Source organism: Saimiri boliviensis, chromosome 9, assembly GCF_048565385.1.
Source record: "Saimiri boliviensis isolate mSaiBol1 chromosome 9, mSaiBol1.pri, whole genome shotgun sequence".
Lineage (NCBI taxonomy): Eukaryota > Metazoa > Chordata > Mammalia > Primates > Cebidae > Saimiri > Saimiri boliviensis.
In genome coordinates this window covers 106,432,334-106,459,650 of record NC_133457.1, presented here as the reverse complement: position 1 = coordinate 106,459,650, position 27,317 = coordinate 106,432,334, and the positions used below count along the sequence as shown (strand labels likewise).

Genomic DNA, 27,317 nt, shown 5'->3' with positions numbered 1-27,317 from the left:
TGTGCATATATACAACCATTTCCTTAGGACATCTTCCTAGAAATTGAATTACTTGGCCACATTTAAGTGATGTTTGCTAATTCCAGGAATATCTTCTTGGAAAAGAGGTATTGATTTCCATCAAGAGTCTATGAGAGCTCTAATTTCCCTAAACCATCAATTGTCTGAATACTAATCTGATTAGTAAAAAATAATATCTTGTTTTAATATGTTATTCTTTGTTGATTGATTGTGTTGGACCAATTGCTACTTCTTTATGCATTTTTTTGGGGGTGGAACTTTACACATCTCTTATTATTTTGCAAGTGCCCTTTGCATATTAAGGATAATATGAGGTTTTCAATGCATTAGTAATAAAGAATAAACTAGATTTATTTAGTTTTTAACACATTTATGTTCTTTATACTCTTTTTATAAGAGATGTTTTAAATTTTTATTTCTGTCTTTCTTCCTTGTTCTTAAAGTTATTACACTTTTAAGGAACCAAACCAATACGAAAAGATACTCCAGATTTTCTTCTAGCACTTTTTTTGTTTTGTTTTGTTTTGCCTTCAAGTCCTTAATCTTTCTAGAATATATTTCTGTATAAAGGGGATGTAGTCATCTGGCTTTAATTTAATCTGAAGTCCAGAAAGATAGAAAAAGAATAAGGCTAGAAAGCACTAGAAGTTCAAGATGGCTGGCCTATAGCCCTGGAGGAGATGTTTAGTACTGAGACTGGAGGGATTGTCAGGGCTGGGTGATGAGGCCGATGGACTCCATGTAGAACCTGCTGAGTGTCAGGTGCCTCTGAGCGTGGAAATGTGCTGATGAGGAAGTTAGATGTGGAATGAATTTTGATGCTTAAATCTCTGGTACTGGACCACGGAATAAACTCAGGAGAAATGAATGCAAGTTTCTATAAACCTACCCACACAAGAATGTTGGTAATAGCTTTATTTGTAATAATTCCCAAATGAAACCAATCCAAATGACATCCAAAGGAGAATGGATACATTGTTGCATTATACCACTGCAGTGGAATACTATTTGTCAACAGAAAGAGACTGGCTGTTGGTACACTCCATAATGTGAATTCACCTCAAAACTTTTATGTTGAATAAACAAAGCTGGACACAAACAGTATATACTGTATAATTCCATGTATATGACATTTAAGTATAGGCAAAACTACTCATGTCGATGATGAAAGCAATACAGTGGTTACCTTTGGGGGTGTGGCATTACCTAGGATAGGGATCAAGATAATTCTGGAGGGCTGGAAATAAATGTTCTCTCTGTCGGGTTGCGGGGCAGGTATGTGGACGTATAGCAATTCATCAATTGTACACTTAAGCTTGTTTATTTTGCTGAATGCAAATTACAGCTCAGAAGAAAATATTAGGAAAGGATGAAAATAATTCAACCTCACTTTACAGATGATGCAACTGAAACCAAGAGAGGTGTGGTGAATGGCTCTGAGTTATGTTTTAGACCAGGCGTCCCCAAACTACGGCCCGCGGGCCGCATGCGGCCCCCTGAGGCCATTTATCCGGCCCCCGCCGCACTTCAGGAAGGGGCACCTCTTTCATTGGTGGTCAGTGAGAGGAGCACAGTATGTGGTGGCCCTCCAACGGGCTGAGGGACAGTGAACTGGCCCCCTGTGTAAAAAGTTTGGGGATGCCTGTTTTAGACCAAGGCTTTCTGATTTCAGCACTGGAACCCGGGGATGATAAAACTGTGATTTCCTCCATCACCTGTCGGATGGGGATACAGGCCTTGATTCCATCCCTGAAAGGGTTCTGTGGGGACAACAGCCAGTATCAGAGTTACAGTCTATGAGGGAGCAGCCCCAACAGAAATGTGGCACACATGTGGAAATTGCAGCAGGAACTCCATTCTGTGGTTTTCTGCTCTCCAGCAGTGCATGTCAGTGTGAACTGGCAGCACCTGCTTGCTGGGGGCCAGGAGCAGGGTTCTCCTGATCTCTCACTCCTTGCTCACATCCGGCTTGGCAAAGGCAGGCAGCATAACCAACTGCCAAGACCAACATTCGAACCCACACCCTAAGCCCATGAAAAACCAGACCTGGCAAGAACTGGGCAGCAGTACACATAGTTCCACAACCGGAGAAGCCATACCAGGGTCTAAATATAATCTAGGAGAACTTTATTTTTATTTATTTATTTTTTGAGACAGAGTTTCACTCTTTCGCCCAGGCTGGAGTGCAGTGGCATGGTCTCGGCTCACTGCAACCTCCGCCTTCCAGTTTCAAGTGATTCTCCTGCCTTAGCCTCCCAAAGTGCTGGGATTATAGGCATGAGCCTCTGGTCCCAGTTTACGAGAACTTTAAACCTAGCTTCATAGAGACACACCATGGGATCATTTGTGCCCGTTTTTTTCCTTAAGTTGTCCGCAAGGCTTGCGTGGGGCACTGACAGTAACACCAGCACAGCATCATTGATAATAAATATGCATTGATGACACTTGCAATCCAGAAGCAAGTCAGACCCAACATACTTCCCTGCTGCCTTCTGGAGTCCCAGCCCGGCCTCTGCCCTTGGCCTCAGCCCTTTGCAGGGACTTAGGAAAATAGGCAGTGATTGCAGGTCTGTGCTTTCCTCTTGAGTTTGTGGAAGAAGGCCAGTACCTTCACCTGGTAGCGTCTAAGGAAACTGGCACAGGCATTTGCTGATTCAAGAGCAGTTCATCTGTAAGGTTATATTTCCAAGGGAGAAAAAGCAATTGTTACAGTCCTTAAACGAAGCAAAGGCAGACCTCATTTAGAGGTGATTGCTGCATCCTGGGGACCAGCAGCGTTTGCTGCCAGCCTCAGGTTAACCACAGGGCGCTGGTGCCAATTCAGAGGACTCCTAGACCTTTTGTTCCCAGGAGGAAATTGCCCACAGACATGAAGAGTCATTATGAAAAGAGACTGGGGGTGAAGAGTGGAGGGGGGCAGTGTCCGTGTGTGTTCTGCTTCCATGGAGGAGGAAGCCAGGAAAGAGAATTTCCCTAAAGCCACTGGGATTCCAGCAGAACCTAGAAGTGCTTCCTTCCAGTGGCCACGTTGTGCTTGAAGCTTCTGGGGTGGGGTGTGCTCTATGCAGGAGCCCCCCTGGTCACTGCCCTCAGAAAGTTTGTAGTCTGCTAAAGAACACAGCATCTCCACGGTTACTTACAAGGATAATACAGATTGAGGAGTACATACGCTAATATTCACTTACCTAGGGGTCCCAGCTACTTGCAGAGAACATTCTCAATGGGTTAGCACTGGGAATTAAATGAAGGGGCAGTCTATAGAGATGTACACTGGGGCAGTTTTGCCCCCTATGAGAAATTGGCAATATTCCCCCAGAGGATATTTTTGGTCACATTTTTGTCACAACCTGGGGAGGATGCTACTGGCACACAGCAAGTACAAGTCAGGAATGCTTTGAAATATCCAACAATGCAGAAGACAACCCTCCATCACAAGCGGTTGTTCAGCCTCAAATACCAATAGAACTGAGTTTAGAAACCCTGCTATAGGAGAAAGTTGCCACTATCCAAACTATGGAACACCAGGGAGAGAATGACTGCACAACCTCTCCATCCTCCTATTCTCTAGTCTCATGCCCATCCTTCCTACTGGCTGAACATAACCAGAAGTCAGAAACTGAGAGCCCATTGAGGCAACCTGTGGAAGTCAGCTTCCAGAACATCAGTCATTGATACCCTTAGAGGCTGAGGGAACCAGACTCAACCCAGAGTTCCCAAGGAGCCAGGACCTCCTCAGACAACAGGATGGGTGCTCAGTGACCCTGTGTTGTTCTTTTTTCATCTTTGCTTCTGCTGATGCTCTTTTAATGTTTGCTGTCAAAATGAGGGCAGGCCATGGGGGTGGGAGCTTTCTCTGGGTTCAGGGAAGAGAAGATGTGCAGGATGCCAGAAGAGAGCTCCGTAATGCTGCTGAAATATGGATTTTCATACAGTTCAAAAACTTCTCACCTCCCACCCAGCTTGGATGAGAACGTAAGAATTAAGAAGCTGCAACATTTTTCTAGCACAATGAACTTTAAAAATGGAATTGCTGTGCAAAGCAATGACTGATATTTCAGCAAACAGGCTAAGTACAATTGCATTATGGTTATTTCAGCTTTGACATTTCTTTGCGTTTAGAATAGCATCAGCCAGAGATGTTTGGAGACCAAGCTATTCCTCCTTCTCAGAGCTCAGCTTCTTCAAGTCAGGGGTCAAAGAGCATCCATGGAAGAGCCTATAATGTCAGGTGCCCTCGGGACTCTACATATCATTCCCTTCTCTTCCTGGTCACTTACTGTCCCTTCTTTAATAATAGTGGCATGCCTTTAGACATCCCGAGGCAGAGACTTAGAATATATTAGAAATCTATCAAATGATCTTATTGGGAACAAGAGTATGGCATGGAAGTAAGGAAACATAGGCTTGTTGCTCAGCTGGGGGTGCCAGGCACTCTCCCAGCTGCTTCATGTAAGTTATGTATGTTGCTAAGACCAGAGGCTTCCCCCAACTCGCCTTGCTTCCCTGTGACTGTGGTCTCTGGGGTCACAAAAAGAAAGATGGTGAAGACAAATTCCAGAGTGGCTTGCAGATTTTCAGGTGACTGGTGTAACTCGGAATCCTTATATACATCACAGATCAGGCAACATGGAATCAAACATTACACCCTGCTCAAAGGGCAGAATTTTGCAGTAATTTATGTCGATTTGAGCCTCTGCATTGTTCCATTCCATCAGCATAATCAGCCACAGTTCATAATAAGCACTGAGGATATTATTAGGACTGTGCAAAGACTGCAAAGGAACATCTGGCCTTTGGCCTCATTTTGGGGTATTTGTCCTCATGGAGTTCACCCAGAAAACTCACATAGCCTTGATGGGGACCATCCAGTCGACACATGAAAGCTGCCATCATGGTCACAGTGTTCCCAACTCCTTCATATGGAGAATCCTGTTCAGAGTCTTAGGGATTCGGAGCCCCAAGCTGGCGTGAATCCCAAGGATCCTATTTCTGGCCAGCTAGCTTTGCATCAGCCGCAAGCTGGCATGGTACAGCACTTTAAGGTAAATGCATGTGGCTGTATTGTGGGTGGTTACATCAGTGCAGTATTCATCAGGAGAGTAGCTCTCAGCTGGCACTGATGAGAATCAGAAAATTCATGAGGGTGAGTTGAGTTTGAGGCAAGTAGCAGCACTCAGCTCCATTTGGGAATTCACTGAGTGCAGGGCTGCCTTGGGTGGGCCTTCTTGCCTGACTTCTTTCCAGGAGCCAAGAGATAGAACAGATTTCAGTTTCCTCCCTCTGTGCCATGTGAGTCCACTTTCCTCTTTTTGGGTTTCTCAAGATTGGCAGTGACTGGGCCAATATACATGCCCACCAATAGTATATGAGCATTCCTTTATGTGGCGATTCCTCAAAGACCTAAAGACAGAAATACCATTTGACCCAGCAGCCCCATTACTGAGTTTATACCCAAAAGTATGTACATCATTGTATTATAAACCCACATGCACGTTTATGCTCATTGCAGCACTATTTACAATAGCAAGGATATGGAATCAACCTAAATGCCCATCAGTGCTACCAAAGAAAACGTGGTAGATATACACCATGGAATACTGTGGAGCCATACAAAAGAATGAGATCATGTCTTTTGCGGGGACATGGATGGGGTTAGAGGCCATTATCCTTAGTACTAACACAGGAACAGAAAACCAAATATCTTGTATTCTCACTTATAAATGGGAGCTACATGATGGGAACACATGGATACCCAGAGGGGAACAACACATCCTGGGACCTTTCAGAGGGCAGAGGTTGGGAGAAGGGAGATCACCAGGAAAAATATCTAAAGGGTACTAGGTTTAATACCTGAGCGATGAACACCAGGGGTCTGTACAACAAACCCCCACGACACAAGTTTATCTATATAACAAACCTGCACTTGTACCCCTGAACTTAAAAGTTTAAAACAAACACAGTGACAAGACTAATTACCTTTCAGTTAAACATGTGATTCGTTCATTTAGCTGAAAAGATATTTGTATCTGAAATTGCCCAATGGGTTGGCCATGGGCAAGTTCTCATGAGTCAGGGGAATGACTGTTCCAGCCTTCCTGAGTATTTCAAGATTGGAGCTGGGCTTTGGGGCTTACCCAGGTAAAGGAAGCAAAGGTGAGGTGTACATTTCTAGTTCTTATCTATATAGGCAACTCAACCATTTTCTTTGTGTGTCTGCTTTCGCTCTGTAGTTTGTTTGTTTTTACGATTTTATGCAACCAAAAGTTGCTACTCAAAAATGACTTTCTATGCCCTAGCTATTGATCATCTGGATGAATTTGCTCTTCCACTCACCAGAAAACATTTTTTAAAAATGGTGAGATGGGATAATAGTGTGACCTCTGGTAGCAGAGTTGTCTGGGTTGGGCTGCCCAAGCATGTCATGAGAGGTAGGGTTATGAGTCAGTTTTACTTGTATTAGCAGAGGGATGGAGATTCTAGGGGAATTCTGTCTACCGATGACCTGTCTCTGGCTCTGAGACCTCCTGTGATCTGGGGGACACCTGTGCTATTTGCAAAGGCCCTTTTTTGCAGAGCAAGGGCTAAGAGCAGAGTAGCTATTCTGTGCATTTAGAGTGAGACATGGTAAGGGTTTGTAGGTATTCATGGAGCAGAGACTGTCTGCTTGCTATTACTGTAATCCTAGTGTCTAGAATAATAACTGATACATAATGGGTACTTAATATACATTTAAATAAGTGAATGAAGGAATCAATGAATGAGTTGTGGGATGAGCCCTTAAAACAAGCCTCTGAGGTCTTTGCTTAAGGCCATACAGCCTTTCCACGGAGGCGCTGAGTTTCGAGCCCTAACCATCTGCCTCTGCCACACTGGGTTGCCTTCTATGTATGTGGGTTGTTAGTCTCTCCTAGGAAGGAAAGTGTCTAGCAAAGCAGAAGTGCAGGGAAGAGAGACACACATCCCTCTCACTGTTACTCCCCTAGACATTTGGCTGGTGGTGGTCTCAGGTGGTGGTCTCAGGTGCAGGAGTAGCTCTTTCTGAATGAAGGTGCGTCATGATTGGCATCTTCCTCGTGCACATCGAGTCTAGCTCTCCCCAGACACCAGCAATGTCACTCAGTTAAGGATGAATTGATTAAGCAATAATGTTCATTGAACTTCTTTAAACTAACCACATTGTGCAGTGTATTTGGCGGCCAACAGCCATAGTTGTGCATTGTCATAGATACTCACAAAGAGGATGGGGCTTGTGACATGCACAGGTTCTGGGGTGAGACAAATCTCTGGTTCAATCTTGCTTTTCTAAGTTGTGAGAACTTCTGAGAGCTACTTCATGTCTGTGAGCTTCAGTGTCTTCTGTAACAGCGATAGCGAATCAGTGATGCTGAAAATACTCAAGTGTATAAAAATTCTAGTGATGCAGTGATATTCTTGGTTTCAGAAAGGTGGAGTTTGCACCACCAACATCCACTTACTTCATGATTTTTAAGGAAGTCGCTTAGCTCCCAGCCTGAGTGTTCTCATCTGTACATACGAGGTGTTGATACTCCCCATCCTGCCTTGTCTCACAAGCTAATTGCGAGGTTCTAGTGAGATGTAAAATATGAGAAGGAGATGGAAGAACTCAGCTGCAGACTCAGTCACACTTGTCTTCAGTTGCAGGAGAGGGCCGTGTGCCTCAAGTAACTTAAGGAGAGAGGCTGTATGTACAGTTGGCCAGGATGGGGAAATATTGCTGACCCTGTGGGTTTTGTGATCTGAGCTAGTCAAGTCCCTGCCTGAGAAGACAGTGTGAACAAACGCACAGAGAATGATTTTCAGTAAAGTCTTTATCACTTAATAGATGTGTGCCTTGAGAGAGTTACATCACTTCTCTGGGCCTCAGTTTTATTATCTTATCTCCTTCCAGTCTTGGCATAAATGTCATCTTCTTAGAAAGACTTTTTTGTATCATTCAGCTTTATGGTGGTAACAGAAAAATTGTATAATTGGCTTACATGACAAACTTTTTTTTTTCCTTGTTCACATCCCTCATAGGTGTGGGCTTGCTGGAGATAGGGCTCTTGCCACATGTTTTCTCATTCCAGAAGCACGTAGGAGGATGAGCCCTTGCCTGGGACATTCCATTTTCATGGTGGAAGATAGACATGAGAGACTGAGCTAAGTTACACGAGTACATTCCTTTAGATGTTGTGCACAGCAATACCTGCTCGTGTTCCATTGGTCAAAGCAAATCATACGGCACACTTCATGTCTCAGGGACAGGGAGGTCTCCTCAGCCAGCAGGGAAGGATTGCAACTTACTTGCCAGTGTCCGGGATGCATAATCATAATGGAGTGGAAGAAGTAATGGATATTGAACAATAAATGACATACCCTAGCATAAGTACCCTGACTTCTCTATTGAGAGTTGCAGCTGCTTACTAGCAACACCTGAACTGCCTGCCATGATCTCTGCCTTATTTTTTTTCTTGTGATCATCATATTCTATTATAATCCTGTATGATTTACTTATTTAGTTTTTAAATTGTCTGTCTGTACCTGGCCATCCTAGACTGTCAGCTCCATAAGGGCAGGGATTTTTATCTGTGTTTCCGTGACTGTGTCCTCAGAGCCTGGGACAGTAGCTGAATACTTTGAGTTGATTAATTAACTAATCTTTTATATATGAAGATAAACAATGGATAATGTACCAAGTGCCTCTCTTACTATTCAATCCTTCCTTCCAGGCCCAGAGCATTCTGTACCCATTAGATTTCCATCTGTCCCTAGGAGTGTAGTAGCAATGCTCTGAATTATTCTGAAGCTCACATTGGAGAATTGGTCTGTCAGCTCCCACAATCTGAACTGTTGACAAGAATTCACCTCTCTCTGTAGAGGAAATACCAGGATAAGCAATTGGGATGGGCAGCCCCTACTCTATAACAGAATACTTTCCCCCAAAATTGCATAAAAGTCAAATGTTTAATGTTGGAGTGGTTGATTTAGGTTTTCTTTCTTTCTTTTTTTTTTTTTTTGGTAGGGACTGAGGAGGCTTGCTTCAGGAAATCTAAAAAGTAATAACTCCTCAACTTGACTCACTTTTTACATAAAATCTTCAGTGCTCTGTTTTCAACATTCAGTATGTCTTTAATTTTGTTCTTTTCGTTGACACTTGAGCACAGATTTGACCGGCTTAAGCCCAATGAGCATCCAATTGAGACTAAAAATGTACTACTTTCAATGATGCTTAATGATTTCCATCATTGCCTCGGGTTTATGGGCCTGCGCTTCTCATCAAAAATGCAAGTGGTTCCATAATTTCATTTTAGTATTCAGTTTTTACAGAACAATAATGAATGACAACACGAGAAAGATTTTAAATATTTATTCATCCCAGCATACTTCCTGAGTACCCACTAAGAGGCTGTCAACTCTTGTAGGCAATTGGGACCTGCGCTGAGCTGTGAGGACAGCCTCCCTGCTCTCACAGAGTTTGCAAGCCCTTTGGGGATATGATTGCATCAATGATATTAAGCAAAGAGGTGCTAGAATTTAAATAGTGGTGGGGAAAATTTGTTATCTTGTGATAGCTCTGTTTTTAAAAAATCCATTAACGCACAAAACTTAAGTTTTACAGAATTTTCTTTTAAATTTCAATAGCTATGGGGGTACAAGGACTTTTTGGGTATACAAAGACATACAGATCGGTATTACAGTCATTGGAGTAAAAATATTTTAAGGATGCCCCTGAATGGCAGTCAAGAAGGAGAATTGCTCAGTTGAAGAAACAAAATATAAGGCCTCTCTGAAAGTAATTGTGGACTCTTTTCTGTTCTCTTAAGAATATATATTTTTTTCATTTGAAAATGCCGCAAAGATAATATTGCCTTAGATATAGGTTCTCCAGGATCAAGGAGCACCCAGACCTTTTTCTTTTACTAGTTTCTGTGGCCTTGGTGATGTTTTTTACTCTGCTGTCCCTGCTAGAAACTTTGACATCATCTTAGATGCTACCATTCATTGACCAAATGGTTGCTCAGACTCATCAGCTCCACCTTAGAAATGTCTTCCGCATCCACAGTGTTCCCTTTCGTCCTGCTTACTGCTGTTTGGTAGAGAGAACTAAGTGCCACCCTGGAATACTGCAGCAGCCTCCTGCTTCAGGTTGCAACCCAGTCCTGGCTGCCCAGTGACTGGATAAACTCTAATATGGCCATTTCATCCTCGTCTCTGGGTTAGAGAGGAAAACTGAGTGAGAACGAAAATAAAGAAGGTGTGTGTAGAAGTCATAGTGTAGGAGCGAAAGCAGAGGCGTGTATGAGAGCGAGGTCAAGTAAAAGTGTGTGTAAGAAAGTCAACTGTAAGAGAGAGAATGGAAAACTATTAACTATGTGAGGATGAAGTAAACACGGATGTAAGACAGAAAGTAAAAGTCAATGACAGAAGAAGTGTTGAGGGTAGAGAGAAAGGAAGACAGCATGCCTGAGAGAAAAAGCAGGGATGGCTTAGGGAAGAGAAAAACTCTCAGTAAGAAGGAAAGTAAATGTGGGTGGGATGGAGAGACAGAAGGTAAAACTGAGCGAGAGAAAGTGGAAATGGGATGAGAGAACGTACATGCGTATGCAGGAGAAACAAGAAAAAGGCGTGGAGCAGAAAGATGAGCGTGGGTTTGGCACAGAATGGGATGTAGTGAGGAAGTAGAAATAAACTTCTCTTTGAGGAAGAGACTTTATTTGAGCTAGCCTATCACTGAATTTTATGCTACTTCCAATTTTCCATTATTATACCATTTCAGAGAGGATTGTTGTACGTGCATCAATGCGAATTCATATGATTCTTTCAGGTAATTTCCGAGAAGTAGAGTTGTCAAGTGAAAAAATTATTCATATTTTGAAATCTGAGATGTAGAATAGAGAGACAGACGGAAAAGGGCCAGGCTGACCTCTAAAATTGAATGTACCACTACTCAGGGGAGTTCTTATTGCCCTTGCCTGCCAGTACCTGAGACTATTTTTTATTTTAATCAATAAAAATATCATATGTCAAACATCTTACTGTTTTAATTTTCATTTCTTTGATACCCAAAGTGGAACTGTTTTTCACGCTTGCTGGCTACTTGTATTTCTTCTTTTGTAAGCTACAAAATTACCTCCCTGGTACATTTTTCTTTGGGGATATTCATTGTTTTTCTCACTGATTTGTAAGAATGTTTTATGTGTTAATGGCGTTAATCTTGGTCGGTTCTATGCATGGCAAATATTTTCCAATTTAGACATATGCCATTGAATGTGTTGATGGTCTAGGATCATGAGAAAATATTATCTTTTATGTGATTAGATGTGTTTATTTTTAATTGTTTTGGTCTCGTGTATTTTAAAAACTTTTTCGTGTAAAAAAGTTTTATACTTACCTAAATTGTGGTGTCATTTTTGTTTGCTTTTGTACTACACTGGAAGGTTTATTTCATCTGCCATTTATTTTGTGATAAGGTTGGATATTTTTCACACGCTTAACCCATTATTGCCAATACTGTTGAATAATCTAACATTGTTCTGCTGCACTGAAATACCTTCAGACTGTGAATTCTTGTTCATCTTTGTATATGCTTCTGGATGTTTTGCTCTGTGCTGCATATGTGTCTTCAGTGGCAACTGCCATCTCCCCTCCCAATTCAGGTTAAGGATGTCTTGTTTTCCTATATCTGATTCCCAGAGTGTCTGAAATTGCTCAAGTAGCTGGCTTGAAAGTTATCATTCCTTTCATGTATTCCTTCATCTGGTCTCGTCTTCATCATGACTGCAGCAACAAACCTGAGGCTTTTATGCTATTGTATGTATCTCCATATTTATTACCTTAATAGTTTCAGTGAGGAACACAGCACTTGTTGAAAAGAACTCTCTAGAGGCTAGAAAAGAATTATGCACAGTGATGTTGGTGTTATAGGTTGATAGTGACATAAGAGGAGCATCCTCATTATGTATAGGTGGTAATGAATGTTTGAGACCCGTAAGATTATCCAGGAATTGCCAAATAGTAGAAAAGAATTAAGAATGAATGGAACCTCAGGGAACTCCAACAAGCAAAGCAGAGGGAAGGTCCAGGAAAACGAGTACTCAAGGATGTGGGCATAGGAGACATACCAGTGTTTATCTGGGAGGACCCAGGCGTGAGAAGGATTCCAGAAAGCAAGACTAGCTAACCAGATCTCCATTCAACAAGCAGGGCCACAGGTTTGCTCAGAGAGTTCAAGAGGCAGACCGTAAGTCAACAAGCTAGAAATTGCCAGTGCCTAATTTGAACTCAGAGATTCAAACTTCTTTCTATCACAGATGTAGACACAAATGCTAGAAGCTAAGCTTATTACACATATAAGCATTGACTAACACATTTTACATAGGGGGAAAATGCACTTAGTCAAACAAACAAACAAAATCTCTGTTTAGCCATCCATTTCAAATTTTTATAGAAAATTGTGTAGGCAGCATCAATTATGCTTGGGCAAATTTAGACTAATTAATGGGTTGACTAAGATAATTATTGAAATTTGTCTATGGATGAAAAGAGGAAAGATGAACCATTTAAATTGCTTTTTGTGTTTGCCTGATGACTATTTTAAAAGAATGAGCCCACTGGGAAGTATATGAAATGGGAGTGGCCCAGCTCTTTGCAGGGTATGATGATAGAGTAACAAAGTAGATGTTTTAATCAACACACCAGGATTAATGCCTTAAAAAGTCTAATATGCATGAGTCCATATGAACACATGTTATATAAAGAGATACATAATTTGTTGAGGGTCAACAATATGCAAGAATCATTCCATATGTTTTATGTGTTTGATTACCTTTCATCTATGAAAAACAGGCATGAAGAAGGTATCATTATCCCCAATTTATACACGAGGTCCCTGAAGCATAGAAAAGTTAAGTATGTTATGAAGTTAAACACACAGTATGGGGAGAAGCGAGTCCAGTTCCAATGACCACATTTTGTGTCCTGTATCTTGTCAAAGAAGCCTCCTTTGGTGGCAATTTACTTGTAATGAGGAGGCCGTGGCTCAAACCAGACTTAGATACACTGAGAAATGCTTTCATTACCAAGTGTATGATGTATAGTACATCATGCTTATTTCCTTCCAGTGTTTTCTGTTTTATTCCAAAGATGTAATCTTGGGCGATTTCTAAAACTTAGATCTGCCTGTAAAGGATGAAGCTTAGTCCCACAATGAAATGTCTGTGCCGGGAGCCAAACTGGCCCCTTTGTGCCAGTCTGAGTTTGTGTCTGGGCAAGAGGTAGCCATGGGTTAATAGGGGGTGACTTGGCTTTGGATCAAGAATTCAACTAGATCTGCTATTTACTGGTTGTGTGTTTTAGAGTGGGACATCTATTCTATTGGATTCAACTGATAGAAATCCAACCAAAAAAAAACCTTAATCAAAAGAATAATCTCATGGTTCACATAATTTAAAAGCTCAGCGGTGGCATTTGCCTTCTGTCTGTCTTCATTTTCTCCCTCTCCCTCTCTCCTCTTCCCCTTCCCACTCAGATCACTGCTTTTCTCTTGGTTATCTTCATTTGCTAGTGAGTCCCTTCAAGAAATTTGGAAAGGTGGTCTGGAGATACTTCTAGTCTACAAAAGTAGTCTTTAATGTCAGGCTCTTATTGTCCTTTGTGAAGTCGTGTATCTACCCCTGTGGCAAGAAAGTTGGGGAGGTGATTGGCAACCTGTCAGGATAACACAGAGGACAGTGACGATTCATGAAGGCAAGGGGTGTACAGAAGACAAAACGATAGCTGTTCACTGCAGAGTGGTCATTCCCTAAATGGCTCTCATGATTTTTCAATTGCAAATTAGCCCACAGTCTCCCTAAAAATTACAAAATCTCTAGCCGTTCACAGTTCACGTCCATTTTCAATTTGAAGCAAACAATCTGGTCTTTGTCTAAGCACTTTTGGCAAATTTTAAAAGTATTCACTCAGTTAATTTTTGAGATAGAAATAAATCAGAGCGGGTGTCTGCCCTGCAGACTTTCTAGACCTACTACCGCAATTTTCCGCAGTAGTGTTGAGATGCCCTCGGTATGTCTGGTCCATGGGAAAGAAGGCAGTGCTGTCTCAGCTGACTGCTGGAGACTGTACATCACATCGACCGCCACCTTTCCCTCCCATTAAGCAGCTGTGGTGAGGGGTTGTCACTGAGGTACATGTGTTTACACACGGTTCTAAGCAGATGGTTAAACAGGTGCCTCTTCACATGGATAGTTGTCCAAGATTTATTTCATGAGATGAGATGGACCTGACTTTCCTGTTGATCTCTAGCTCAGGTAGTTGAGTTAATGATGGGCCACAGTTTATAGCATTCAATCACATTGGTCCACAAAGCACTCCTACTTGTTTCTTTTACTGAGTAACCCCCTTATCTCATTGTTCTCTTCCCCCATGTCGCTCCCCCGCCCCACTGTCCATTTCATGCATTTAATTTACAACACTTTGCTTGTGTCCTGGAAAAATGTACTTTGTTATTCTGAGTATTTTAGAAGTACACAGATAAATCATTTGTTGCTCATTCTACTTTATCCCCCTTTTTCCCCCAATCAGCACTTTTTTAAAACTTCTATCTATATTATTGTATGTACATTTTATGCATTACTTCTAACCCTTACATCGTAGTCTATGCTTTTCTTATCCATTCCCCCATAATGGGTGAGCAGAACTGTCTCCACATCACCACTACTGCCTACGACATTCTGATACACATTCACCCAGAGGGCTCTGTGAGAAGTTCTCTGGACTATAAATCAGGGTTTCAGTGTCTGGGCTTAGATTCGATTAGTTGGACTAAGTATGACAGATTGTTTTACAAAATGCCTGCACAAGTCCATGCTCCCAAGCTGCATGTGAGTTTCTAGAGCTTCACAGCTCTGCCCTGGAGTAGCACTACCTAGCTTTCTTATTTCTTTGCCAACCTTTTCGGTGTAAATGACAGTACATTGTGTTCATCTTCATTTCTCTGATAACTAATGAGTTTGAGAATCTATCCAGTGCTCTTTAATATTTTGTATTCCCCCTTCTTTATTGATTGTCTGTTCACCCAACACCTGCATGTTTCTTGGAGAAAGGGTTCCTGTGTTTTCTATTAAATTTTCATGAGTTGCATTTATATCCTGGATATTATTTGGTTGTCGATTTAGGACATTACAAGTATCTTTTCCCAATCTGTGTTCTGTTTATTTTGTTGAACAGACATCCACAATTTTTGTATGATAAAATTCCACAGTGCTTTGATTTATGATGTATGCCTTTCAAATCTTAAGTCCTCCACCCTTCACTCACAGGCATAGTCTTCTATGTTTTCTCTTAATAACTTTATAGTTTCACTTTTCATGTTTTGTCATTTGATTCATTTGAAATCTAGCTTCACTTTATTTATTTAATTATTTATTTGAAATAGAGCCTTGCTTTGTCTCCCAGGCTCGGGTGCAGTGGTGGTGTGATCTCTGCTCTTGACAACTCCGCCTCCCAGGTTCAAGTGATTCTCCTGCCCCAGCCTCCCGAGTAGCTGGGGCTACAGGCATGTGCCACCACACCCTGCTAATTTTTTGTATTTTTAGTAGAGATGGGGTTTCACTGTGTTAGCCAGGGTGGTCTCGATCTCCTGACCTCATGATCCACCTGCCTTGGCCTCCCAAAGTGCTGGGATTACAGGCATGAGCCACTGCACCCAGCTGCCTGTTTAATTTTTTTTCCATAGGATGAGACAGTATTTCCAACACATCTACAAATCTGTCCATCACTTATTTATTGACGTGCAATTTAACCTTTTTTATATGATACATTTTTATATTTTCATTGGCCTTTTTCAGAGCTCATTATTGAATTCTATGCCTTTTGTTCTGTTTTAATATTGAATTGGGCAAGTCACCATCCTTCATCTTAGCTAGTCATGAATTTTAATTCTTTCTTATAAATTTTAAACCAAGTTTATGTAGTTCTTATAGGAGTCCAATTTGAATTTTTATAAGATTGCATTGAGTTTGTAAATTAATTTAATAAAAAGATAGCATACTTATTTTATCATTGTATCCTGTCCAAGATCCTGGAATGCCTGGATTTGTTGAGTATTTTTTGTGTCAATTATCTTATCAGAGTTTTTAAAAAGTGTCTTCATATAGGTCTCGAGAGTTCTTGATTGTTGATTCTTAGACATATTATAGTTTTCATTGTCACAGTGTATGGTATCTTTTTTAAAATTCTAATTCTATTTTTAAAAATTTATTTATTTTACTTTAGGTACATACTGTCTGGCATTTCTCCCCATGTTATCCTTCCTCACCTTCCCCTCTCTCCCCACCCTCGCTGTCTCTCCTCTACCCCGCGACAACTGCCCCCAGTGTGTGATGCTCCTCTCCCTGAGTCCACGTGTTCTCATTGTTCAGTATCTTTTTTAACTGTGTTTTTTAGTTACTTATTGATGACTGTAGAAAAACACTATTGATTTTCCTGAGTTGATTTTGTATCCAGTTGCCTAGTAAAACCTTTATTGATTCTAATAGCTTGTTGACTCTGTCACATTCTCTGTATATATGATTGTATTATCTACAGATAATGACAATTATATATTTTCCTTTCTAATATTTATACCTCATTCTGACCCTTTTCTCTTTGATAATCAGAACCAGGGATATAGGGACCTTTGTCTTGTCCTCAATATTAAAGGGAATATTTCTAAAATTTCTAAAAAATGTATACTATTTACTGTAAGGTTTAGGTATAACCTTTAACAAGTTAAGAATGTTATCTTTTATTCTTAGTTTGCTTAAAGATTTTAATCAAAAGCAGAGGTTGAACTTCATCAGTCTTTTATCTGTCAGTTAATGGTGTGATTTTCATTCTAAGACAACTTGCAGTTCTATTAATAAAAATCATGTTCTTATTTCCTTACTTGTAAAATAATGCAACTATTTCCTTCTGTGACTATAAAGTCTCTAAATATGTATCATTTTTTTCATTGTACAGTATTTCTGTCATATATACATAGAGAGATTTAGGTCACTCACACTAATTACCGAAAGATAACTTACATGAATATAGGTATATAATATCATTCAGAAATAATTTTAATTTTTCTTGGTGTCCATGTTAGCAAGTTTCTACTTTTCTGAACATTTTACTTACCGTAGAGCTCCTTAGATAGCATTTTTAAAAGTTTTTTGCTAATTTAACATGTAATTTTCTAAATAAGTGTTTGAGTTCTGAGGCTCAAAATTGAAAACACACAAAAGAGTATACAGTCATACCTTACTTTATTGTACTTTGCTTTATTGAGCTTTACGGATAGTGTATGTTTTTACAAATTGAAGGTTTGTGGCAACCCTGAATCAAGCATGTCTATAAGGCCCCATTTTTTTTAAACAGCGTGTGCTTACTTCATGTCTCTGTGTTAGGTTTCGGTAATTCTCTCAATATTTCACACGTTTTCATTACTATTAGATCTATGACAGTGATCTGTAATAAGTGATCTTTGTCTTTGCTGCTGTAATTGTTTTGGGATGCCACAAGTATTGCCTTTCTATCAATGAGCAAGAGTAATGGGTGAAGGTTGTATGTGTTCTGACTGTCCACTGATCAACCGTTCTGTCTCTCTCTCTCTCCTGGGCCCCCATATTCCCTGAAACAAAACAATGTTGAAATTAGGCCAATTAATTACCCTACGATGGCTTCTAAGTGCTCAGGTGAAAGGAAGAATCACGGGTCTCTCACTTTAAATCCAAAGCTAGACATGATTAAGCTTAGTGAGGAAGGCATGCTAAAAGCCAAGACAGGCACAGAGCTACACCGTGTACACAAAGTAGTTGGTTAAGTTGGAAGTGCTATTAATGCAAACTAAATATGGCCTGAGAAGGACTCCATGTTTCTGTATTTTGTTCTGTTGGTTGAACTGTAACCTACCTTAATAGGCAGACAAAATCAAAAACCTAACTAGTAGTATGCACCTGTAGCAACAGCTAAGTCTTGGTCAATCCCAGTGGCCATACTTCAACCATTCATATACTGCTGAGTGTTCAAATAAGGCATATGCCAAGCTGTAACCAATCCTGCCATTCTCTACCTCACTTCCAATTTCTGTATGCCATTCCCTCACCCCTTTCTTTTTGTGTATAAATCTTCTACACCATGGCTGCTCTGGAGTTTCTGTGAATCTGCTGTGATTCTGGGGCTTCCCGATTTGTGAACCATTTATTGCTCAATTAAACACCTTTAAATTTAATTCAGCCGATGTTTTTTTCTTTTATCACTGCAAATGGAAAGTTCTTGAAGAAAATTAAAAGTGCTATTATAATGAACACAGGAATAAACCAGGAATATTTACCTATATATACCTATATTCATATGTATTGAAAGTGATATGAGATATTATGTATAAGTATATGTATTTAAACTAATATAAAAAACACATATGCATATAAATGTCTATCTGAGATATAAACAATATCTAAAAATAGAAACCAAGATGCACACTTACAAACATACAGATACATTTAATTTCTCCTAACTTGTTGTTCTCGTGAGCCTGTTGCTAACTTCTGTGGGTGAAGAATACAGAACAGGCTATGGGAGTCTTTCCTTGCCAGCTCTGTGTGACCTTCCGTAGGGTCAACCCCAGAAAAGAGATTGAACCAAACTCAGCCCAGGTGTCTTCATCCAGTTGTGAGAATTCTCAAAAGATTTTCAATTAAGATTGGTTCTCTATTATTAAACATGTGATATGGATATAGATCATTGTGTTTCAGTTTGGGTAGGAAGAGAAGATTCTTTCTGGATATAGGAAGAAAGCCTAAGTCTGTTTCCTCAGGATAGGCTGGGGAATTGAAAGTGTGAATTGAGCAAAATGGTACATGGGAAAAAAAGAATCTGGCCAGGGTGGGTGTGCACTGAGTGCAAAAAGTGGCTTTTGGTGGCAGGCAAATGGGCCTCTGTGTGGAAGGTTACATACACTGTTGTCAGCTGGCTCTGGTTACTTCTAGCTGTATGTACAGGATGCTACTAGGGTGGTTTTATGAACCCCTGAATTAAAAACTGCTGTTTGCCAGGTAACTGAGGATTGTTTCACACATACAAGAAGCATCAGAAAAGATGTGTAGCTTGACCTGCACTACTGAATTGCAAAGTAAAAGTCCAGCAGAGAAAACTAGATCTGAGGTTACTTTGCCGTCGTAGGTAAGATAGATGAGCCTGTGAATTTAGCGGGGCCTGGTTTGAGGATCCAGGCAGGTCTCAATTGGCAGATGTTAAATGTGCATGAGCAAGGCAGGAAGGGAAACAGATCCCTGAGGCACTTGGCTTGGTGTCTGGCCTTATGTTCCTTCATAGCACTGCTAGTTTTCTGCCCAGGCTTTGCATCTAAAGGCGAAGCTGGGGAGTGTATGGCCATAGAAGGCCCATGTCTGGGTTGGACCCAGTGTCACACCAGTATCCTAGCACTTTGGGAGGTTGAGACAGGAGGACCACTAGAGCTCAGGGGTTCAAGACCAGCCTGGTAACATAGTGAGACCTTGTCTCTGTTAAATTTTTTTTTTTAGTAAAAAAAGAAGACCTACGTCTGTTATTCTTAAAAGCTCAGAAATGTATCAAATTGAATGCAAGATTATGTGATCTTACTTGCTTACTAGGGTTTTGGTGCCTGCATTCTCACATAAACAACCAAGCTACTCTCTGTGCTCTCTCTTTAGAGAGTAGTGGAAAGTCTCTCAAGTGCTAAGAAAATAAATGTCTCCCTTACGCAAAGTCCGGCATACGCTGGGTTTTCGTACATATCTGTGATGTGCGCCACAGGAGTGTAACAGTCATATTGCTGATACCCAGAGAGTTTGAGTGATCTAGACAGAAGATCAAACCAGCCACAACATTCCCTTAAGCCAAAACCTAATCCAAAGCAAGGCCCTAACTCTCTTAAATTCCACAAAGGCTGAGAGAGGTGAGGAAGTAATAGAAGAAAGTTTTAGAGCCAGCAGAGCTTGGTTCATAAGGTTTAAGGAAAGAAGTTTTCTTCAGGACAGAACTATAAGGTGAAGCAGGAAATGCTTATGTAGAAGCTGCAGCAAGTTAGTCAGCAGATGCAGCTAAGATAATTGATGAAGGTGGCTGAACTAAACAGACGATTTTTAGTGTAGACAAAAGTCTTAAATTAGAAGAAGATGCCATCTAGGACTTCCACAGCTGGAGAGAAATGTCTGGCTTCAAAGCCTCAATGGACAGACTTGCTCTCTTGTAAGGGGCTAATGCAGCTGGTGACTCTTAAGTTGAAGACAGTACTTATTTACCGTTCCAAAAATCCTGGGACTCTTAAGTATCATGCTAAACCTACTCTGCTGATGCTGTATAAATGGAACAACAAAGTCTGGATGGCAGCACATTTGTTTACAGCAGGGTTTACTGAATATTTTAAGCCCACTATTGAGACCTACTCCTCAGAAATAAAAGATATTTTTCTATTACTGCCCATGGACAATGTACATGGTAATTCAAGAGGTCTCATGGAGATGTGCAAAAAGATTAATGTTTTTTTCATGCCTGCTAACACAATATCCATTCTACAGCCCATGGATCGAGAAGTCGTTTTGGCTTTCAGGTCTTATTATTTAAGAAATACATTTTGTGAGGCTACAGCTAACATAGATATTGATTCCTCTGATGGATATGGGCGAAGTAAATGGGAAACCTTTGGAAAGGATTCATCATTCTAGGTGCCGTTAAAGAGATTCATGATTCATAAGAATGGTAAAATATTAACATTAACAGGAACTTGGAAGAAGTTGATTCCAACACTCACAGATGACTTTGGGGGGTTCAAAAGTTCAGTTGAAGAAGTCATTCCACATGTGGTGGAAATAGCAAAGTAAACAGAATTAGAGATGAAGCCCGAAGATGTGGCTGAATTGCTGCAATCACATGATAAAATTTTAACAAATGAGGAATTGCTTCTTATGGACAAGCAAAGGAAAGTGGTTTCTTGAGACGGAATCTTTTGTTGGTGAAAATGCTGTAAACACTTGATATGACAGCAACGGATTTAGAAAGTTAAATAAACTTATTTGATAAAGTATTGGCATGGTTTAAGAGGATTGATTGTAATTTTGAAAGAAGTTCTACATTTGGGTAAAAGGCTATCAAACAGCATCTCATCCTACAGAGTAATCTTTTGTGAATGGAAGAGTCAATTGATGCTGCAAACTTCACTGTTGTTTTATTTTTAAAAATTGCCACAGCCACTCCAACATTCAGCAACCAGCACCCTGATCAGTCAGCAGCCATCAACATTGAGACAAGACCCTCCACCAACAAAAAGATTACAACTTGATGAAGGCTCCGATAATCCTTAGCATTTTTTAGCAACAAAGTATTTTTAAGTAAGGAATGTTCATGTATTTTAGACATGATTCTGTTGAACACTTAATAGACTATAGTGTATATATAACTTTTGTAGACCTTTCATTGTTTTAGTCACTTCTCAGTATATCTTGAAAGTCACTTGATTACATAAAGAGCTTTTTAAAATGGCTATTATTTCATATGAATCAAAGTTGGTGGATTTGACAGTCTCCTGCTAATAGATACATAAGTAGTTTGCAGTCATTTGTTCTTATAAACATTATTTTATGCATGTGTGAGTATATTAGTAGGAAAAATTCTTAGAAATAGAATTCTTGGTCCCAAGGTAATTGCAGATGTAATTTTCATAGATTTGTTAAATTATCTTCTCTACATAGATTGTGTCACGTTGCAGCTCTTACAGAAATAGATAAGAGTGCTTGTTTTCTCTACATCCTTACAACAAACTATACTTTTTTTAACTTCTCCTATCTAAAATGTAAAAAATGCATCTCAGTAAAATTGCATTTTTATGTAGAATTTGAGCATCTTTTCAAATGTTTATGAGTCATTTATATTTTCCCCATGGAAACTATCTCCTGTGCCAATTTTTCCGTTGGCTTATTAATAAATAAGATTTTTAAATTGATTGATTTGTAGTACTTCTTTCTAGACTAGGAAAAGTTTGAGTTGTACTTTTTTCAATTTAAAGTTTTTGACATAGTATATTAGTCTGTTCTATGCAGCTAATGAAGACCTACCCAAGACTGGGTATTATATAAATGAAAGAGGCTTAATTTACTTACAGGTCCACATGGCTCCGGAGGCCTCATCATCACGGCAGAGGTAGAGGAGGAGCAAAGGCACAACTTACATGGCAGCAGGCAAGAGAGAGCATGTGCACGGGAACTGCCCTTTTATAAAACCATCAGCTCTCGTGAGACTTATTCACAATCCCGAGGACAGCATGGGAAAAACCGACCCCCATGATTCAGTTACTTCCCACTGGGTGTCTCCCATGACACATGGGGATTATGGGAGCCATAATTCCAGATGAGATTCGTGGGGCAATACAGCCGAACCATGTCACTTAGCTTTATAGTAATTTTAGCTACTCAGATTTTTTTAAATGTTAATTAAATATATTTTATCCATCTTTCCTTTTATGTCTTCTGGGTTTTGTATCATACCTCGGCTTCCTTCACTCCAAGTGCATAAACAAAACAGTAGCCTCTCTTATTATTTGTATAGATTCATTTTTTTACATTAAACTTTTCATTATTTGGTCCATCTGAAGTTTACATTTGTGTGAGCTATGGTTCTTGATGCATTTTGTTTCCTGTGTGGCTACTCAGTACTATTTACTATTCACTATTTTCCTATGTGGCTACTCAGTACTATTTATTGATAACTATTACTAAATAGTTTATCTCTTCCAACTGATTTGTATTCCACCTTTATTATATACTAAATTAATGCTGCAATTGTATCTGTTTCTAAGTTTTGACTATATTCCTTTGTCTACTAGCATACCAGAATTATACAGTTTCATTTACTAAAATGTAAAAGATGCTTGAATATCACAGATAGCTTATCTGCCACCCACAGCTGCTTTCACTCCTTGTAATGCTCATCTTTTTCAGAGTTGTCTAATATTGTTGGTGGCTCATTTTTCACATAAAATTTAGAATTATCTTGTTAGTGTTTTTATTGGCATCATGTTAAATTGGAATTAACCAATGGAGTGTTGCCATTGCATTGTTTAATTTTGTTATACTTTAAAAATTTTATCCGAGTTCTATATACATATAGTTTAAATCATCAGATCATTCTTTGGTGTATGATAGGAGTAAGTGTAGACTCCAGCTCCTCTCACCCGATTGCAACCACTTTTCACCTGCTTGTAACTATGCAAAACATGTACTTCTGAATTAACTACCTTTATTGTTACTTGTAACTTTTCCACTTTACCATTATCTATTAATGGTTTTGCTTTCCCTGCACTCCCCGCCCATCACTTACACAGGCATGCCTTCCACCTACCTTCCACATCCTCCTGATAAAGTTATATCCTAATTTTGGCTAGATCAACATTCAGTGTTTACACTATTTTGACTATGTAAATGCTATTCAAAACTGAACCATGCAGTAAATTATTATTATTTTCCCTTCCTGCACAACTATTATGTTTTCCCTGACGCTAATATTTGACTTGTTTATGGTTTGTTTGCTTCATTTTTATGTTTTTATTACTAATTCAGCCCCAACACTTTGCCAATTATCTAAAGCTCCTCTCAAGATATTCAGATGCTTCAGTTATTTTTTCAATTTCATCCTCCTACAGAAAGCTCTCACAGAGCTGCTGGCTTGCTCTGTGCTGGTGTTAGCTCTCTCTGTGCCATCATCTGGGATCTGGCTCCACCTTCACCCTACCTACAAGGAGGGTATTTTGCTTTACTCTTGCTGTGTTCCTGCTCCTAGCACCAATGACTCTATCCCCACTTCTTTCCCCCCACCCCGCCTTGTCTTGGAGGTGCATCTTCTTCAGTAGCTTCCTAAAAAAGTGTTCACAGCAGGTCAACATGTGAAGACATTCTGTCTGTGACCCTCACACCCAGGGAATAATTTGACTGGAAATAACTTTCCTTTACTACTTTGAAGATGCTGTTCCATCACATCGCAGCATCCAGTGCGGCTTTTGAAGAAACTAAAGCCATTCTGATTCCTGAGGATGAATTTTTCCCAATTCTCTGTGCAAACTTGCATGATGTGATGTGTCTCATCATGATAAAATTTCTCTGTTATTTACCTTAATGTGGCTTAATTTTTGTCCATTTATTTGTTTGAGCACATGGTGGGCTGTTTCATTCTAACCATCCTCATTCTTCACGTCTAGGAAATTTTCTTGACCTCTTTTATTGGTTATTCTGTCCCTTCGTGTTCTCTGCTTTCTTTCTCTGGAACTTTAGTATTTGGATGTTGGAACCGTTGGCTTGGTTCTGCGATACACACACTTGGGTTATTTTCCAAATCTTTGGATGTTTTGCTCTGCTTTTCAAGAGGTTTCCTCAGCTTCACTCTCTAACCCTTTTATTAGTTTCTAATATATACTGTCATATTTTTAATTTCCAAGAGCTTTTTATTGTTTTCTGAATGTTCCTTGGTTTCTAATATTTTGTTCACAGTTTTGCAATGTTGCGTCTTATCTCTCTGCGGATATTAGTAATAGTTTTTCCTTTTTTTTTTTTTTTAACATGTGTGGGTTTTTTTAGGTGTCAACAAGTCCCTCCAAATTCCTTTATTCTGCTTGTTTATTTTTATCTCTATCTTTCATGTTTGATGCTTTCTATCTGATGAGAAATATTGAAACCTAGACTGAGACAAGTCTGGTAGGGAGTTGGTAGATTAGATAACAGTTAAGGAAATTGACAAATTGAAATTGATCATTTATTTGAGCAATGAGAGATCAAAAAAGTGATGGCAATCCTTTAGTTTTATAATTCACCAAGATCAGAAACACATGGTAGGAGCAACAGAGTCAGGGATATTTTCACATAATTCCCTGGTGATGTAATGAGCTTATTTCCTTGGCCTATCCCCTCGAGCCTAGGGACCACAGTTAGTGTGAACTCAGCCCCATACCTAGTCTGGAGCTACAGAGTCCACTATTTAGCAACTACTGAGCCTTACTGAATACCAAGATCTGTACTTAGGCTCTGAAGATACAGTAGTAAGAACAACATGATCTCTGACTCTGAAGTCCCATTGCCATGGAGGAGACGGTAGGCATACACATGGTGGTTCAATCGTTCTAGTAAAATAGAAGTTTTGAAGTTTGTATGTAAATCAATGTGAAATACCTGAAGGGGAGAATTAGTGATCATTGCATGGATTGGTGATATTTGAACCTGTTGTTGGAAAATGAATAGGAGTTTACCAAAATGGAACAAAGATCCAGAGGATGCATTATGGTGCACAGACCAACATGGAGAAATGAGTGGGAGTATGCATGCGTCCAGTGTGGGGAGTGGGCAGGAAGAAGTTCTAGCTGGGCTAGAAGTGGCAGATTACGATTAGTGAAGCAGCCTTGGTGAATGGTTAGAAAGCTCTCTCTGCCTTTGTCTAATGCACAAGATATTCACAAGTCATGAGAGGACTATGAGAGCATCAGGATTCCCTTTGGAGGTCAGTTGTCTCACCGTCCCTGTACTGAGCAATGGTGTTCCCAATCATGGTACAGATTAATCCCCATGTGACTTGATGTGTAATATTTCTGAGAGGCCAATTAATTCTGCTTATCACATTAGTGGCAATTAGCAAGATGCTCCTCTGATTAGGGAGCTGAGGTCAAGATGCTCTTACATACTTGTGTTTACTGAAAAATTAGGTCTCTCTTTTTATGATCTATTAATTTCTGCCAACAGGGGACATGAGATTTAGCCCAAGACCCCACTTGTTCTCTCTCTCTTTAACTGCTACCGATTCTTGTACAAAGATGACATCTGATACTCTATTAGTATGCTTGGATTTCAAAGAAGACTTGGAGAAGGAAACTTGAGAGGCGTGTCCCGCTGAGCAGCTTGGAACCTTTTGTTGGGAAGGCAGTGGAGAGTAGGATTGCAAGCTAGAAAGCTCTGCTTGAATCCGGGCTCTAGCATTAACTGGCTGCACAGCCTTAAGCAGATTTGTATTTATTGTGTGTGTGTGTGTGTGTGTGTGTGTGTGTGTGTTAATCTTTTTTAAAAAGTCTCTATGCCTCACCTTTCCACATCTCTAAGATAAAGACTGTAATATAATTTAACTTCATAGGGATATGAGAATTAAATGTGTCATCTATTATATTTAAATGTTGGAATGATATCTGACACAGTTAATGCTCAATAGCTATCTTCATTATTACTATTGATTTGGAAATCCGTTAGAGAATCAAAACATTTGGAGTTGCAGGATACATCAGTGGTATACCTTATGGTGATGAATCAGACCCAAACTAGTTGTTTAGTTGTGCTTCTGTACTTTGTTTCAGACATCAATGAGGAATAGGCCATTAGCTGCAAAGTCTAAGTACGGCACACTGCATTGTAAGTACATGTTGCTCTGTCTGCTTTTCTCGCTGGACCATGATGCCGGGAAAACAGGGAGCACATCTATCCTGTCTCCTGTTGCATCCCCAGTACCTAGTATGGAGCTTGGGACATGCTCAGCGCTCAGTAAAGACTTGCTGGATTAATTGAAAGAGAACAGAACTTGGAGGCAAACAGCTGGTTTTCAATCCTGGCTCTGTGCCTTACTAACCGAGCAAGTCACTTAAGCCAATCCTCACTTTCATCATCAGCAAAATGAAAACATGATTTCTGTTTCAGTGAAAACATTCATTAAAAGATGTCATATTCAAGCGAATCAGAGTAGACACACAATAGGTTTGTTTATTAGATGAATAATTTTATTTGAAAGAAAATGAAGAGTCAGAGTCAACACCTAATAGATTGTAACTGCATCCATTATTATTATTTTAGAAGTGTATTAATCATATATGAATGTATTCACTTTGTAAAATTTATAACATCAGGTAATACTATATCCATTTAAACTGGTGACTGTCACCCACCACTCCAGAATACTGCTCTTAACAGTGTAACGTATATCTTTGCAGGGCTAATCCAATGAATTTCCAAAACATATATGTATCTGTAAAACCTATTGTCATTTTTGAGTTTTTTCTTTGATGTAAGTGACATTTGGTAATGTTCTAAAACTTGGTTTCTTTCACTTGTCTCTACTTCTTAGAGAAATTTTCAACTTAGTAACTACATATTTACCAAATTCCTTTTATTGCATAATATAATCTTTCACACAAGGGATATGCCACATTTAGTCATTAGTTCATCAGTAGACATTTAGGTGGGTTTTACTATTTAGCAATTGCAAAAAATGCTCTTGGATAG

General features: G+C 39.7%; 1 protein-coding gene across 15 annotated transcripts in view; it reads left to right on the top strand.

Moving 5' to 3' along the window:
• PTPRT (protein tyrosine phosphatase receptor type T) overlaps window positions 1–27,317 on the top strand; it is a 1,134,111-nt gene that overhangs the window by 632,923 nt on the left and 473,871 nt on the right. The window lies entirely within an intron of this gene.